General features: G+C 37.1%; 1 protein-coding gene and 1 long non-coding RNA gene across 5 annotated transcripts in view; one reads left to right on the top strand and one right to left on the bottom strand.

The window, feature by feature from the left end:
• LOC102025330 overlaps positions 1 to 3528 on the top strand; it is a 28021-nt gene extending 24493 nt beyond the window's left edge. For both annotated transcript variants that reach the window (XR_259855.2, XR_001232740.1), the window contains one exon: positions 2275 to 3528. This is a non-coding gene — a long non-coding RNA (uncharacterized LOC102025330). The remainder of the gene's footprint in view (positions 1 to 2274) is intronic.
• Hdac9 (histone deacetylase 9) overlaps positions 1 to 12644 on the bottom strand; it is an 885718-nt gene that overhangs the window by 285960 nt on the left and 587114 nt on the right. The window lies entirely within an intron of this gene.

Genomic DNA, 12644 nt, shown 5'->3' with positions numbered 1-12644 from the left:
GGGTAATTGCCCATAATATCGAACACACAGATGTGACAACAGCTAATATTATGGAATTTTTAGTTTTCTTTTTTCATACCTATAAAAATATTGCATATTGTACCTCATCACAGTTTGCCTCCGTCTTTTCACACTCTGTGATCATTTTCCCATAGTCTGAAGTATCTGTCTCTCAAAAACATGTCCGTTTGTGGTTATATATTATTTCAGTATAATTGTAACAATTGGACTGCATCCTTTATTAAACTGTTAGACAATCTTCAATTTTTCTCTTCTACAAATAATCATCAGCACACTTCCTGAAGAGAAACCCACACTTCCCCTGTCCTTCCCTTCTCTTCTCTGTCTAGGACAATCTATCTGCTATCATTTCGAAGACCTCTATATGTTGAGATTTCACAGCTTAGAGTTACCAGTGACATCTTTCCCGCTGTGAAAGAATCGTTTCTGTATTTTCTTGCTCACAGCTGCTGATTCTCTTCCTGACACCAACAGCATTCCATGCCATCTACCCTTCCTAGGTCTCCTCTGCAGACTTTCCTCCCTGGGCTTACATTGGACATTTGGCTTCCCTGCAGCTCCACCCTAGCTCTTGGCACTATTTTCACACTTTCTTGCTGGGGGTAACCAATTCTTCATACTTTACTCACATACTGCTGCTTCCCAAGCTGCATACCAAGACTATGTCAGTTCCCTAGGGCACTCTCTCTGCCTTGCAGTCATGTGCTCTGAATCCCTTTTCCTTTTGTAGGCCTTCATGGCATCTTAACCCTCTCCTATCATGCATTACTTTCTAGTAAACTATTGGCTACTTGCTCTTCTCTTTCCAGTCTTCTCCACTGCAACATTATTAACATTCTAGGACAAATACATTTTGCTGTGGAGCTCTGTCCTATATTTTGTAGGATGTTAGTAGCATCCTTTACTACAACTCACTGTATGCCAGTAGAAACCCATGCCAATTGTGAACAGTTAGAAAAAAAAAATGTCTTTAGGTATTACTCAATGTCCCTTGGAGATAGAATCTTCTCAAGTTGAGAAACATTAGTATTAGATTGTGATTTATGTAAGGATAAGACCTGTGTATTCACTTTTTGTCCATTTGTCTATTAACCCAGTCTAGTCTTGCACATAAATGAAGTCAAGTAAAAATGGAATGAGTACAAGGTAAAAGTGGGAAACAATAAAATTTGTGCAAACAAGCACTTTATAAAACAAAAGTTCTCGTTTTTAGTTATCAACTATGTAGTACACGTTACATTACAAATAAGTTTCCTTGATCCATAGTAGGTATTAAAAGTCAACAAAGACCTTCACCTCAGGGAGCTTTAATTTTGCAGGCAAAAAATGAATCAGATATGCAATTAGCATGCACAGGGAAGCTTATTACACAAGTATTAAGGTTTGCTGTGGCAATTTGGAAATTTTATTGCTGCTCACAGAAAGGAAAGAAAAAAGAAGAAGGCTTTCAGAAGCAATGGACATCTTACCATATGAACAAAGGACCAGGTTGATGTGAAGGCAAAGTGAGATGGGGTGTTTTCAAGTCATAGGAGAAATTCTGGGAAAAGGTTTTCAAGTGTGCAGGTCAGACTGTAAGCCTTCAAGGACCCAAGTCTAGTCAGATATCCATAAGATTATCCTTTTCAGTTGCAGCATTAATTTAACTACTGAGTATATATGTGTATGTTTTGTTCCAGTTAAATACAACATAGTGCCCAGAGGTCTAAAACATTTTATAAACTAACTATTCAGTTCATAAATATGATTATATGTTTCAATTAATAATTGGATTGAAAATGTGGCCCCATGTAATTAGTAGATGTGAATAAATGAACGGAGTCAGGCCCTATGCTCTGTCTCATTGAGGTAGGGTGGGGGCAGAATTTTGTACCAAAAGGGACAATTGACAATGCCAGAAGGATGTATATATATAGGTATATGTATAATCCTGATTGGTATGGTGGTGGGGAAGAGGTGCTACTGGCATCTAGTAAGTAGAGGGCAAAATAGTATAAAACTTAGGAAAGCCCCACAATAAAAACTTACTGGACTTTGAGTTAGTATTTTGCTGCTAGGGATAGACAGACTACATGGAGTTAAATTTTTACTTTTATTATCCAGTGTAGAAATGCAAGAAAACCCCTCTCATCCTCCTCAGATGTTTAAAGTCAGACTTAGTTTTTCTTTAGATATTGAAACCACTGGTAAGTTAAAATTTGAATACTGGATTTTATCCTTGCTCTAAATGCTGTGTTTGTCCCATTTTTGAAGCCCTGAAAGGAAAAGAATACCACATTGGGAGCAGATAAGAATGTGATTTGAGAATGTGCAGTTGTTACCCAAGGATATGACCGTCAATGAGGAGATTCCCAACGAACGAATTCCATTAAGGGGGCAGAAACACTGCTTGATATTTTGAAGAGAACATGGATTGCAACATGGGCTTTATTGGGTAAATGGAAGAGTGCTGAAACTTGAAGTCATAAAAGGAAAGGAGAAGCCACACTACTTCTAGTATTTCTAAACAAGCAAAGACAAGAATCCTCCAAAGTGAACAAGTTAGAGAGGAAACCATTTATGAGCAAAAACGGAGACGGCATCTGAGCCCCGAGTATGTGACTGTAAGCCTGTCTTTGTCCACATAAGCCAGGGTAAACATTGCCATGCCCATGTTCTGGGCAGGCCAGCTAGAGTGTACAGTATCTCTGAGCTCTGACTACAGCACCAGACACTCTTGGGTCATTAAGATCGAACAGACGACACTTCCATGGTAGAACCAGGTACTCTGCTTTGCAGAACTGGTTTTGACATAATTTTTCCCCAAGCCACCCTCCTCCAGCCCAAGAGTGCAGGTACGCCATATTTACTAAGGTTAGACAAGGTCAGGGCTTGGCCTTTAGTCTTATGGAAACAAACCAAAGAAAAAAGCTAAAATTAGAGGTAGACTGAATATGTGTCTGTGTTGTGGGAGATAAAGGGAAAAAATGGAAGAACAGCTCTAATGTTCACACTGTGTTTGTTCTTCTCAGGAGAGAGGTGTAGGAAGGCCACAGTGCCAGGACAGCGGGAGGAGAGGACCTGTATCACAGTTTTATCCCTTTTATTTTCCACTTTTCTGCTGACAATGTCTATTGCTGTCCTTCTTTTGGACTCCTCTGTAAATATGCTACAGTAGTTCATACATTGGATCACTAGGTCTAAACCAAGTGGATAATATTAAAACATGCAATAAGAAATATGCCAATTTGTACCTCTAATTAGAGAAGTGGATGAATGATTCAGAAAGAAGTGCAAATTTTTTCTAATATATCTTTTTTTTGTTAAATATCAGTTTTTAATTTTCTCAGTAATCCACCAATGCTCTTTTACCCATATTGATACATTTTAATGTATATAATTACAAAAATTTATTGTTTGGGAGGAACTGTCCTTTCTAATATATAAATATCTATAAGGATTTGATGGAAACAGGAAATCATATCATAATACATTTAACTTTTTGTTTTTTTCTGAGCTTCTGTTCAGAAATGGAATATATCTGAAATATTGTTTTATATAGAATAAACATTATAAAATCATAATTGTGTTTATTGCTAAGGAAATAATACAATTCGCAGAGTGTCTTATCTTTGATTAGCTTTGGAGAGTTTTAGGAAAAGAATAAAATGAAATAAGTTTTGAAGGTCATTGAAACAGATGTTATTTACCATAAAGGACTTAATATTTTCTTGAATTGTTATATCAGTTGAGTACATTTAGGATTTGCATAGTATATACAGATTTCAAAATATGTTGTCATTCAACTGGAAAAAGTCTAGGATTCCTATGGGATATGAAGATTGAAAAGAACCAATTGCTTTATGCTTACAGCAGGAGGTACATGCCTTACAAAGGGATGTTTAAAGTTGCAAAACAACTTGCAAAATTCTGAGACAAAACTACAACCTCAGTTACAAAGTAAAATGTGAGCAGAGATTTTGATAAATGTCAGAGTAAAATGTTAATTCTAATTGTTCTGCAGAGTTGTCCTTGATTCCTGACAGGCTTGTTACGATGCAGATTTCCAACCTGCCACCTTCCATGCGGGGACTTCACCCTGTGACGGTACCCAGGCACACCTTTCCCTCCGTCTCACCTCTTTAGTCCTAATCAACTTGTCCCTGTGTTCTCTCAGGCTAGTTTCATGGTTGTGCTAACATGTTTTTTGATTCTGACCCACTGAAAAATTAAGCCATCAAATGTTCAGTGAAAAGTCAAATTGAAATCCCAGAGAGGCAGAGCCTTAAATGCAGCACCCCTGGAGTTGTGCAGAATGGCAGGCACAGGCTTCCATCTTCCTCACCCCAGCATTTTCTGGGGGTGCTGTGTGCAACTGCATATCCACAAACTCATGCAAGGTTTTGGCTTTTGTACTTTTGATCCCTGAGTGTCTTTTTCTTGGAGTAATAATAAGCAATAGGGCCAGAGCAACCTGGTTATCAGGATACAAGAAAATTTAGCAGGTCCCTGAAGAGGCAAACAGGAAAACTGGAGAGAAGATGGGTATGGCACAGGCGCTGATTACCTGGGCATAACATTCACTCCAAAGCAGTCACACAACGCATCTTCCCCCTTGCTTTTAAGCAGTGCCTAATGTGCAACTTCTCAGAAAAATTTCCATTACTATTAGTAGTTGGTTCTAGAAGCTAAACAGTTAGAGAAAGTGTGAAAGGAGAAGGAAAGCAGCTCCATTTACTGAGATTTTCTATCTGCCCTTGGCATCGCTGCCTTATTTAACTCTACATCATCCCTATGGAAACAGAAAATTGGAGGATTTTATTCAAGGCTACACAGTAATTAACAGAGCCAGAGTTTTAACCCATATTTGTCTCCAATATTCATGTTCCTCCCTCCATTCTTTCCAGATGGAGGTATGGGAAGTCATATGTGCAGGATACCACAGACACGTGGGAATCTGGGATATCGTTGGATAAATAATGGATGCTCCCTATTGATTTCATATATGAACATGCATATTAACAAGTCCCTGTATCTACATACTATCTAGAGTTCTGTCTTCCTTTGATGAGAAAATATTTGTAATTGATTCTGACTAAAAATACAATTTTGACATGTTCGGGTGTTGTCGGGGTGGTATGGCTTAGACAAAAACTACAAGTTTGAAACATTACATTATTTCTGTTTCAAAAAGTATACATTGTGTGTGTAGAGAGGCTAATTAAAAGAACCTATCCGTAAGAAATTGCCTTCATCTGAAAATACATGTAACACTAATCAGTTGAGTTTCTGGGGTGTGATGAGTTGTTTTAATTTTAAACAGATGGCATAACAAGACAAATATGAGAATTTAAATGTCTTTTTTGGCATGGCAGATCACAGTTGTATAAAACACATGCATTCATTATTCTAAATATGTCAAATAAGTAGAATAATATTACTAAAACTGAGAGAAAAATCTACCTCATAGAGTTGTTTGCTTGTTTGTTTCATTTTGTTTTGTTTTTGCTTCAAAAGGGGGGAAATATCATGGCAAGGTCCTTTTCATAAACAACTTTCAATATATTCAAGTTTATTGGCCCTAATATAGATTTCACAGCATTCTGAATTCAATAGCCATTATGACTGTTAAACTTGGTTCTTTGCTGAATTTAAATAGATTGCAGAAATTTGAAAGATGGCAATTGTATATGTAGCAGTTTCATCCTGCAAACATGACTTAAGTAGTCCCCTAAATGGTGGCTTTGAGCTTGCCCAAGGGATGTGCTTTGACCAATGAAATAATGCCAGGAATAGTAGAAGCAGACCCTGGAAAAGTGTTTGCCAATGTGTGTCACCTCCTCGGGCTTCTAGGAACCCTTGCATCACACTATGTGATCACACCAGTGTCCACCACCTAGAGGACAAGCACTCACATGGACAGAGACCTCCAGACCCCCAGTCAACTTCCCTGGCCACATGAGAAAAGGCCATCCAAAGCAGACTCAGAGAACCACCAACTGATCAGAAGATGCATGAGAAATCATGTGTATTTATTGTTTTCAGCTAATACGTTTCAGACTGGTTTGTTACAGAGCAAAAGGTAGCCAGTTCAATTTTGCCAGTGTGAGGACAAATCCAGCTAAAGCATGGAGCAATTGAAAACTAGTCCACACTGAGGTGAGAAAGAACCTCACTCTTGATCTCATCATGATGAACAGATCAGCACCTCAGTTGTTTTCAGGAAACTGAATTCTAGGATGGCAATTCTATGGTCACTAGTCTTCACGTCTAAGGCCTCAGGGGCAGTGAGGAAAATGTTTAGAGGCTGTCAAATGAGGACAGTAAAGAGGAGAGAGCTTATTCATGAGATGTTAGTGTGTTTCATCAGAGAAGCCGAAGACTTCAAACAACTTCTTTCTCTTGTCTCTCACACACACAGACAGAATTAATTGTACAAGAAAACATATCCAAGTCCTCTAATTGTTCTAAAACTCCAAAACTTTTAATCTAGTTACCTTGCCAGAAAGAAGACACTTTTGAAAAACATTCTTGTACCTTCCAATGTCAGGACAAGCTTGCTTTCATTCTACAGTCATCATCTATCACTTATATTTTTTAAACAATGTATTCCCTTAATGGATTCTAGATATCCCACAAAAGTGTTGTTTCAAAGAATATTCAGTAACATGGCTAATACTAAAATATAAACAGAAAAAGCTATATTATTGTAAGTAATAAAAATTCAATCTTGTAAGAATTCATTGTATTTTAAATATAAAATAAGCATAAAAACCAGATAAAATATTCCAAAATAGCAGAAGATTTTGTTGAATGATGAGAGATTTTTGTTTTCTACTTTTAATCCCCAGCAAAATATATATAAAATACAAAATAAATTAGCATTAACTAGAATCATTGAGTGATATCTAATGATCTAAGAACCAGTTATGGGAAAAAAATCAAAAAATTTAGAGCAAATTCTAGGCAATGTACATTTCCAGGTATAAGTGTATGTGGTGTTCGTTAGAGTAGTAAAAACACAGTCTGGTTTTGTATAAATATGTAGATAAGAGTGCATGTCATACAGGCACTACTAAATTTTGTGATTACTTTCTACACTGATTTTTTTTGAAAGACACACTTCTTATACCAAGAATCTCTTTGGAAACAAGTTAAATTACTTCACAGACCTTGCTAGTATTCTTATTTCTACACACACATATGCTTTTACCCTACCACTGTCTTTTAAGATCTATAGAAGAGCAAAGATAAGAAATTACTTAGGAGCAACTCACTGAATCACTGGAACATTTGGAAGTGTTATCTGTCACCCGAACTTCCAAGCATCCTGGAATGCTGCAATCCCCACACTATTGCCTAGGCAGAAAGCTTAAGACATATTTATGCTGGAAGATACAGGTTTAAAATAAGCCATGAATCAGAAGTGCGGGACTCACTGACTGCCCGGTGGCTGACACAGTCGTGGACAGACGTTGGACTTGAGACTCGAGTGACTGCCACACTTTCATGTGGACGTTTGAGATGCTATCAGATTATGGAGATGAATTCATGTGTGCTGCCAAAAAGTAATCTCTTTTATAAGGTGTAAATGGGACGTTTATTTTTTCCCACAAACTAGGATGATTTTATGAATTTTGTTGCAAACCTTTTAGCTTTACTACTTGACAGAGTACACCCTTTTTTACTGCACTATTTGCAAACAAACTATGACTTGGAGTTTGAGCAACTAATATGATGCAAGCATAGTCAACGTTATAACAGAAAAAAATTAGAGAAATCAGAGTTGCCTCTTCCCTGAATGCAATATCCACCTATTATTGACCACTGTGACCTTTCTGGGAAAAGTCACTTCCATTGGATAGGGCAGTGGCCGCAAGGCAGCAAAACACCACTCACAGTAATTCTTTACAGATGCCAGGAACCGGAAGTTTCAAGGGGAAAAATGAAAGCCATTCACTCTTCCAATGACATAGTCCTTTGATACCACAAAGCCATTTGAGCTGAGAGCTCCAAGGTCAGGAAGGCACATAAAGATTGGTGATTAGAGAAATACTATATCAGCAAAGTGTGGCAAGCTATTAAAAGAAACTATAGCTTTTATGATTGTGTCGCTGACGCTCCCCAGGGCTATTTATATTAGATATTGAGTTAAGCATAACTTATTTAGTCCTAGCATTCCAGAAAACATTTTGATGTCAGCTACTGCAGGAAAGTAAACACAAAGTAAAAGAGGAAGCAGAGCTGATCTCAAGCAGATAAAAAATGGAGTAATTTAATTTTCTGAACCTGGGCATTTTAGAGCATTCAGAATGAGAAATTTTAGAATAGTCCTTTTAACTTGAAAAGTAAAGTTTACTTAGGTATTCGGTGGAGGGGGGAGAAGTAGCACAGGGTTTACATAGTCAACTCATTGAGAGTCTATTAAATTTTGATCAAAAAGTATTTTTAATGCACTTTAGTGAGATATTCCCAGGGTTATAAACTGCACTTATATTTTACAGATAAATTTCTTTTGTGTTCCTACACACTAGTAACCACATAATTTTTATCCATGTATCTTCTAGTTAATATTAGCATTAGTCATGATATCATGGCTTCATGAGTCATTTGAAGTGGATTGCCACACACTTCCATGACTACCATCAAAATTCTTTTGCTAAGACAAATCTTTAGCACTGGCCACCCTCACCACGAGACATCAACACTGAAAAGAGCTTGGTGGGAAAGAGCTCAAGAAAAAAATCTGTTTACTTCCATTCCGGACAAGAGAAAGGAATGCTGGAATTCTGAACTCTTGGTTTGTGCCCAGATCCTTGAGAGAAATTTCCTCACAGGTTCTGTGAAGACTCAGCATGTCTTGGTGACTGAAGGGACAAACAATAGCCATTTCAGCACTTTAGCAATATGATGGTCTAAAACAGTCATATATTGGTAGCATTGTAGACAGAAGGTATGGGAGTTTGATAGCACTTTTAGCTTCAGAAGTTACCCAGTAGAAGGAATATTTACTATCTTTGCAAAACAGAAAGGTAATTTTTTCAGGGGTGAGGACTCTGGAAGGAAAAGTAACAGTGCCCTGGGTGGTGGGATGACTGGACATTTTTGCCTGATTTTACATTTTTTTATTTTTCCCAAATGTTTGTGCACTCTTCTGAATAAAATATAAAAAAGGTAAAGACATAGGCTTTTTAAAAAATGGAAGGACAGCTAATCATGCTGTCTCCTACAGGCTTGGCCTGATGAGCATCTTTGTGGACAGAATCCTAGAGAAGCTGCTCCAGAGCTTACTGGCCGGTGAAGGGAAACTGCTAGCCCATCTTTAGCAGGAGATCCTTCCAAATAAAGTATCTGGGACTTAAATGCATTCCTCAGGCATCTTTTGCTCTTAGTCCAACTCTAAGAGTGGATTTGTGTCTTCACTACCAAAGGGATATCCTGGCTACTTTTATTCATTTCTCTTTTTAAAGAAGTTGTTTTTGCTTGCTTGTGAGAAGAAAGATAACTCCAGCAGATATCTTTGCAATCATACCTATTTCTCAAGGTTGAGATGTCCCGTGAGCATGCAGTGATTGCTACTGCCACTATCTCTTCTCTTCTATTACTGCCCACTGTAAATGGCTGCTCAGCACTGTGACTACCATGTGTGCATTGTATAGCTACAAAATTGGTAGTTCAAGTAACAATAAGAATGAATGACCTCATGTTAATCATTATAGTCTTTATATAACTATAGATATATGACAATGTTTTATTATGTAATAATTATAACAGATATGAATACAGGATTATATATAAGCTATATAATATATGCAAGTATATAGCTATAATAGTTAAATAATCTTGCAAATATAACATAGTCTTATATTCTGTGATAATATTTAAGATAATTTACAATTTCACAGCCAGTGCATTTCTGGGATTACTGGGAAATAAAAATCTGCTCGGTTTAAAGAAGTTATTGTTTTGAGTTGCAGTTAATAGTCACTATCTAAAATATTAAGGAAAAGTCAGAAGTATATTAAAAGCAAAAGCACTTTAGCTCATTTTAACTATATATTTCATGAATACAGTTACAGGAAAAGATATTACAAAATTTAACTTTCAAAAAATAGGATAAGGATTTGAGTGCACTTGTGCAAAATAATCATACATAGAATATTTTCTGAAAATATTTTATTATCTAGATTCATTATGTTCAAAATACTGGCAAGAAAATAGATAACCGTGAGCAAAACCTAAGAGATATTATTTTTAGGTATGGATTTTTCTTAGAAAATAGAACCCCTGTGTGTCTTTTTTTTTTTCCGCTTGTTAGAGTTCAGGTGAGGATAAGTTTCTGTTGGACAGTCATAAACCACCCATTCATTCTAAATTTAGAATGCCAAGGAACACAAACCTGACATCAAGGTCAAGATAAATCCTGTATCTCTAACCTTGGCAACATTCTGAAAACATCAGAGAGATCACCAAGTAAACTATCTGTTTATTCTTTCATAGCCACTCACTAAATCTCATTCAGGTCATGGGTTGAAAGTGTCAGCATGCTGTACTAACAGAATCCTTTTATTCTTTTAAATTAGTGTACTTCAATATTGAGTAAATGTGGACTGTGTCATGCAAACACAATCCTCAACCTTGGTCACAGTTTAATGCTAGTTTTAAATAAACAGCATAGCAGAAAAGGCTACCACATGATTCCAACACTTCTGCTGTATGTATTATCTCATATTCCCTCTCTGTGGAATCCACGTACAGACATAACATGATTCTCTCCTAATCTGAGTGATAGCCCAAGGTATATCTACATATGTAACTGATAATGGCCTCATCCCATTTACTCTATCACCCTATGAGACACATGTTCAATTATAACACTGAGTTTTTTCCAGTCATGCCGGTTCCAGGGACAGAGTTCCAAGGAATCCTGAAATATGTAGCTTCATTTGTTTAGAATAATGCTTAAGCATCACTTATGTTCTTGCTAATTCCATGCAGCAGAATTCAGGCTAAATATAACTTGACTACCTTACATAAACCATCAAGAAAACTTAGGGCTTAAAATTTTTAAAATTCATTTGTGTCTATGTAAATTAGAGAAAACAAGGAGTGGAAGGGAAGAAATACCAAACACATTTTCTTTTATTAATACTTTTAAATAGCAAAGACATCCTCCTAAGGATATTGCTCCTTTGAAGATAAAGTTCCATTTGCATAAAATGGTGGAGCCTCTTTAATGCAGTTTTCATTATCTTGACTCTAAAGTAACTGATGTCAAGATCAAGGGAGTCAGTGGGGGGCAGATACACTCCAGGACACCACAGAGTAATAAATCAGCCCATCCTCTTACTCAGTAGAGTCCTATCTCACCAAGAGGATTTGGAATCTCTTTTGTGAAACAGGAGGCCAAGTTGCACTACTGTAGGACTAATTCTCACCCCTTAGAAGTCTCTCATTCTTTTAGGTAATTGGGGTACCCCTCATGGGTTATCTAGTAGACTAATGAAGTTTGGAGATAAACCAGCTCTTGACCATTGCTTGCCCTCTGAACACTCCCAGGGCACCAACGCCATTCGGCAATTTATCTCATTATGTTAAAGAGAGAAAATTAACCCTGAAAAAAAAAATGAGATAGCCTTTTGGGTGTTGGCTGAATGTGGTATGGGGTGTTCATGTGAGCAGAGGGGGAAATCACGACATTCATTAGATCCTTTCTGACAGTTAACCCTTTGTCTACCTCTGTCATTTTTTCCCATTTACACTTGCATTTTGGACAGTATGTTGTGCAGTTTAGCATCAGTTCTCCTATGTATTGTCTACTGCAGCAGGTCTTCCGGGTCATCATAGGTGTGGGCGAATTAAAAATGTCATCGTTTAGCCTTTATTTCACAAGCCTGACTTAGTGCTGTTTTCACTTGCAAATACAAATGTGAAAACTATAATTTATTACAGTACTAGCAATTCAAGATGTTTTGCTTGGATCCTCTGTATGCAATCGGTTACCAACATTCCAGCCTGTTTTGCTTTAGTTGGCTACTAGTTTACTACCCTCAATTTCATTCTCTAAATCTGTGTTTAAAAACAATTTAACTACACTTTGATTCTGTTTGGAAAAGCAGTTATGGGTTCCCCTGACTAATGCACAGCAACATATGAAATGTGGTTTGTAAGATGTCATTTTAAGGCAGATGACAAGACGCAAATGACTCATTTAGTGATTCTTTAATTTTACACACACTATTTTATTAGAGTGGTATCAGAGGGTGGGTCATTTCTGGAGTACATGAGGTTATTCAACTAAAGACGTCTGAGTGGCCTTGAAATCCCTTTCAAGAAGTCCTGATACATGGTTCCAGCCCTCAGCCTTCCTGCTCTATGAGCAGCCCCTACTGGACAGTCACTCCAGTTGTGCTGCTGCTATCAGAGATACCAAGCCCCTCTCCTCTCCTCTCTGTTGTGGAGAGGATTTTTCAGTTTTCTTTTTAAAAGTTAAATGATGTCGCTTTCTCCCTAATTTGGAATATTTCTTTAAAACTAACACACTGTATACATCCTATACAATTGTATTGACCTTAAGACTGGAACATGTATTATGTTTACTCAATAATTAAAACATCTTCAGTGTAACCTATTCTTTCAGTTTA

This window comes from Chinchilla lanigera, unplaced genomic scaffold (assembly GCF_000276665.1).
Source record: "Chinchilla lanigera isolate Chin_1 unplaced genomic scaffold, ChiLan1.0 scaffold00009, whole genome shotgun sequence".
Taxonomy (NCBI): domain Eukaryota; kingdom Metazoa; phylum Chordata; class Mammalia; order Rodentia; family Chinchillidae; genus Chinchilla; species Chinchilla lanigera.
This window is presented reverse-complemented; position numbering and strand designations above follow the sequence as displayed.